The sequence below is a fragment of the Bombina bombina genome, chromosome 11 (assembly GCF_027579735.1).
Source record: "Bombina bombina isolate aBomBom1 chromosome 11, aBomBom1.pri, whole genome shotgun sequence".
NCBI classification, from domain to species: Eukaryota; Metazoa; Chordata; class Amphibia; order Anura; family Bombinatoridae; genus Bombina; species Bombina bombina.
Window position 1 is genome coordinate 171,247,123 of NC_069509.1, and position 6,000 is coordinate 171,253,122.

Genomic DNA, 6,000 nt, shown 5'->3' on the forward strand with positions numbered 1-6,000 from the left:
AAAAAGTCCGCGCCAAGAATGACGCAATAAAATGAAGCATTTTCAGCCCCCGCGAGCCTAACAGCCCACAGGGAAAAAGTCAAATTTTTTAAGGTAAGAAAAAATGATTGATTCAAATGCATTATCCCAAATATGAAACTGACTGTCTGAAAATAAGGAATGTTGAACATCCTGAGTCAAGGCAAATAAATGTTTGAATACATATATTTAGAACTTTATAAAAAAGTGCCCAACCATAGCTTAGAGTGTCACAGAAAATAAGACTTACTTACCCCAGGACACTCATCTACATGTTGTAGAAAGCCAAACCAGTACTGAAACGAAAATCAGCAGAGGTAATGGTATATATATATATATATAAGAGTATATCGTCGATCTGAAAAGGGAGGTAAGAGATGAATCTCTACGACCGATAACAGAGAACCTATGAAATAGACCCCGTAGAAGGAGATCATTGTATTCAAATAGGCAATACTCTCCTCACATCCCTCTGACATTCACTGCATGCTGAGAGGAAAACCGGGCTCCAACCTGCTGCGGAGCGCATATCAACGTAGAATCTAGCACAAACTTACTTCACCACCTCCATAGGAGGCAAAGTTTGTAAAACTGATTTGTGGGTGTGGTGAGGGGTGTATTTATAGGCATTTTAAGGTTTGGGAAACTTTGCCCCTCCTGGTAGGAATGTATATCCCATATGTCACTAGCTCATGGACTCTTGCTAATTACATGAAAGAAATATATATTTAGGGAACCGTAGTGCTTGGGTAATTGGCATGTGCCTAGGTGAAATAGGGCCGTCTCAGGGGTTCTAGGGAGGCTAATACCTAAACTAGTTAGTGTTGAAAAGCATTTGTTCCAAATGGGTTTAAGCTTAGGGCAACTCCACCAAATATGGATCATGTCACCAGTGCACAAGCAGTCCCTCCAACAGGCTGGGGAGGCCTTAGGGAAGATTTTTGCAAGACGAGCTGGGACATAGTACCAATGTGTGAGTACCTTAACATAAGTTTTGAGAACGGTGATGCAGTGAAGGTTTTTTTTCGTTAGTAAAAGCGTGTGTTGCCACTCTGTAAGGGGAGCTGTAAAATCCAACCTCCGCTCCCATTTTTTGAATGTGTTGGGCTTTATCAGCTGGTGTCGCACCATCAATGAGAGTGTAATGTAAGGATAGAGGTTTGCCTAGCCGAAGCCCTTGTTGCCACCTAGCTTCCCATATGGTAAGTTGCCAGGGCGAGGAGGGTTTGAAGCTCCATTTCGACAAAAGGCTAGTAACTCTTGTGTATTCGAATTTCATGTACGATGGGGTAGATGGGGAGACATCTAGTTGATTATAGGGAACAAAAGGTACCTGGGGTGACTTAGACCAAAGGTCTGCCACTCTCGTTCACTATCTTTTTTGCCTCCGATTGGTGGGCCATGCACCCCTTGTAAACCTCATTCCCCAAGGTTCGCTTGGGGCAGATGCCAGAAGATCGGCGGGGCACCTTTCTTGAACCCCCCAGGCAGAGGCAAAAAAATAGTGTAGATGGGAGAATTAAATTACATCAGGCTTTACCCACAGCCGCTTGGATAATGTCAGGTTTTCCTGGGTAATCCTAGGTTTCCCCGGATATCTTACTTTACCCATAACATATGTGTATGGTATTTGAATATGCTCAGTGGCTGCACCATCTGAATCTCTGGCAATCTAACCCATCACAAACACAGACTTCTTTACTTTTAGTTACTTTGCATCATATTAAAACAACAATGAAAGAAAATTGTAGTTCCCCTTTCAAAAAACAAATTTAAAGGCAGAATTTATTAAATACTTTTCTTCTGTTAAGTGTGATCAGTCCACGGGTCATCATTACTTGTGGGATATTAACTGCTCCCCTACAGGAAGTGCAAGAGGATTCACCCAGCAGAGTTGCTATATAGCTCCTCCCCTCTACGTCACCTCCAGTCATTCTCTTGCACCCAACGACTAGATAGGATGTGTGAGAGGACTATGGTGATATATTTAGTTTTTATATCTTCAATCAAAAGTTTGTTATTTTATAATAGCACCGGAGTGTGTTATTCCTTCTCTGGTAGAATTTGAAGAAGAATCTACCTGAGTTTTTCTATGATTTTAGCCGGAGTAGTTAAGATCATATTGCTGTTTCTCGGCCATCTGAGGAGAGGTAAACTTCAGATCAGGGGACAGCAGGCAGATTAATCTGCAAAGAGGTATGTAGCAGTTTATTATTTTCTGACATGGAATTGATGAGAAAATCCTGCCATACCGTTATAATGTAAACTCAGCCTTGAATGCAGTAGATGTAGCTGATATCAGGCTGTCATGTATGTATATTTTACACTTCAGTTTTCTGGGAAATGGTACTTCTCTGGCTTTTAAACTGTATACATAGACTTAACCTATTTTGCAGGGACTTGCAATAGGTTTTAAATGACAATTAATTATTGAGGTAAAACGTTTTTTTGCTGGCATGTAAAAACGTTTTTTTCTCTGAGGTACTGGGTGAAAAAATGTTTTGGGCACTTTTTTTCCACTTGGCAATAGTTTTGATTTAAATTAGAGCAGTTCACTGATCCCTCTCACTGTTATGTGTGTGGGGGAGGGGCCATTTTGGTGCTTTCACTATGCATCAGAAAAACTCAGTCAGAGGTTCATTTTCTTCCTGCATGATCCGGTTCATCTCTACAGAGTTCAGGGATCTCAAGAGTCTTTTTTGAGGGAAGTAATCATTCACAGCAGAGCTGTGCTGATTGTATTGACTGTGATATAAAAAACGTTTATTTGTGTATTTTTTTTCTGCTGCCTGGGTTAGTTATCATTTGCTGAGGGGAACAATCCTTTGCTAAAACTGTATATTCTGACAAAGATTGATGCTATAACTTAATTATTTTATCTGTTATAATATTTTCTGTGCTTCTTAAAGGCACAGTTCGTTTTCATATTATTTGTAAATTACTTTGAAAAGTATTTCCAAGTTGCTGTTTATTTGCTAGTGTGTTAAACATGTCTGATTCAGAGGAATATCTCTGTGCTATATGTGTTAATGCCAAAGTGGAGCCCAATAGAAATTTATGTACTAAATGTATTGATGCTACTTTAAAAAATAGTCAATCTGTACAAATTGAACATATTTCACCAAACAACGAGGGGAGAGTTATGCCGACTAACTCGCCTCACGTGTCAGTACCTGCATCTCCCGCTCAGGAGGTGCGTGATATTGTAGCGCCGAGTGCATCTGGGCGGCCATTACAAATCACATTACAAGATATGGCTACTGTTATGACTGAAGTTTTGGCTAAACTACCAGAACTAAGAGGTAAACGTGATCACTCTGGGATGAGAACAGAGTGCGCTGATAATGCAAGGGCCATGTCTGATACTGCGTCACAGTTTGCAGAACGTGAAGACGGAGAGCTTCATTCTGTGGGTGACGGTTCTGATCCAAATAAACTGGACTCAGACATTTCAAATTTTAAATTTAAGCTTGAGAACCTCTGTGTGTTACTAGGGGAGGTATTAGCGGCTCTGAATGATTGTAACACAGTTGCAATCCCAGAAAAAATGTGTAGGTTGGATAAATATTTTGCGGTACCGACGAGTACTGACGTTTTTCCTATACCTAAGAGACTTACTGACATTGTTACTAAGGAGTGGGATAGACCCGGTGTGCCTTTCTCACCCCCTCCTATATTCAGAAAAATGTTTCCAATAGACGCCGCCACACGGGACTTATGGCAAATGGTCCCTAAGGTGGAGGGAGCAGTTTCTACTTTAGCTAAGCGTACCACTATCCCAGTGGAGGATAGCTGTGCTTTTTCAGATCCAATGGATAAAAAATTAGAGGGTTACCTTAAGAAAATGTTTGTTCAACAAGGGTTTATATTGCAACCTCTTGCATGTATTGCGCCTGTCACGGCTGCAGCAGCATTTTGGTTTGAGTCTCTGGAAGAGACACTTCAATCATCCACACTAGATGACATCACACACAAACTTAAATTCCTTAAGTTAGCTAATTCATTTATTTCAGATGCCGTAGTACATTTAACTAAACTTGCGGCTAAAAATTCAGGATTCGCCATTCAGGCACGCAGAGCTCTGTGGCTAAAATCCTGGTCAGCTGATGTTACGTCTAAATCTAAATTGCTTAATATTCCTTTCAAAGGGCAGACCTTATTCGGGCCCGGCTTGAAAGAGATTATTGATGACATTACAGGAGGTAAAGGTCATGCCCTGCCTCAGGACAAGGCCAAAGCCAAGGCTAGACAGTCCAATTTTCGTTCCTTTCGTAATTTCAAAGCAGGAGCAGCATCAACTTCCTCTGCACCAAAACAGGAAGGAGCTGTTGCTCGCTATAGACAAGGCTGGAAACCTAACCAGTCCTGGAACAGGGGCAAACAGGCCAGAAAACCTGCTGCTGCCCCTAAGACAGCATGAATTGAGGGCCCCCGATCCGGGACCGGATCTAGTGGGGGCAGACTTTCCCTCTTCGCCCAGGCTTGGGCAAGAGATGTTCAGGATCCCTGGGCGTTAGAGATCATATCTCAGGGATACCTTCTGGACTTCAAATCCTCTCCCCCAAGAGGGAGATTTCATCTGTCAAGGTTGTCAACAAACCTAACAAAGAAGGAAGCGTTTCTACGCTGCGTACAAGATCTTTTATTAATGGGAGTGATCCATCCAGTTCCGCGGTTGGAACAAGGACAAGGGTTTTACTCAAATCTGTTTGTAGTTCCCAAAAAGAGGGAACCTTCAGGCCAATCTTGGATTTAAAGATCCTAAACAAATTCCTAAGAGTTCCATCGTTCAAGATGGAAACTATTCGAACAATTTTGCCCATGATCCAAGAGGGTCAGTACTTGACCACAGTGGATTTAAAGGATGCTTACCTTCACATACCGATTCACAGAAGTCATTACCGGTATCTAAGGTTTGCCTTTTTAGACAGGCATTACCAGTTTGTAGCTCTTCCATTCGGACTGGCTACGGCTCCAAGAATCTTCACAAAGGTTCTGGGCACTCTTCTGGCGGTACTAAGACCGCGAGGAATTTCAGTAGCTCCGTACTTAGACGACATACTGATACAAGCTTCAAGCTTTCAAACTGCCAAATCTCATACAGAGATAGTACTGGCATTTCTAAGGTCGCATGGATGGAAAGTGAACGAAGAGAAAAGTTCTCTCTTTCCACTCACAAGAGTTCCCTTCCTGGGGACTCTGATAGATTCTGTAGAAATGAAGATTTACCTGACAGAGGACAGGTTAACAAAACTTCAAAATGCATGCCGTGTCCTTCATTCCATTCAAAAGACCAGAAATTCTCTTCTATGGTGGCTTTATCGGCCACATCTGTCCAGGGGAATGCCATTCAGCAGGCCAGACTGGTCAATTGTAACAACAGACGCCAGCCTACTAGGTTGGGGCGCTGTCTGGAATTCTCTGAAGGCTCAGGGACTATGGAATCAGGAGGAGAGTCTTCTTCCAATAAACATTCTGGAATTGAGAGCAGTCCTCAATGCTCTTCTGGCTTGGCCCCAGTTAGCAACTCGGGGGTTCATCAGGTTCCAGTCGGACAACATCACGACTGTAGCTTATATCAACCATCAGGGAGGGACAAGAAGCTCCCTAGCAATGATGGAAGTATCGAAGATAATTCGCTGGGCAGAGTCTCACTCTTGCCACCTGTCTGCAATCCACATCCCGGGAGTGGAGAACTGGGAGGCGGATTTCTTAATTCGTCAGACTTTTCATCCGGGGGAGTGGGAACTTCATCCAGAGGTCTTTGCCCAAATACTTCCACGTTGGGGCAAACCAGAGATAGATCTCATGGCGTCTCGACAGAACGCCAAGCTTCCGCGCTACGGGTCCAGATCCAGGGATCCGGGAGCGGTCCTGATAGATGCCTTGACAGCACCATGGACCTTCAGGATGGCTTATGTGTTTCCACCTTTCCCGATGCTTCCTCGATTGATTGCCAGAATCAAACAGGAGAAAGCATCA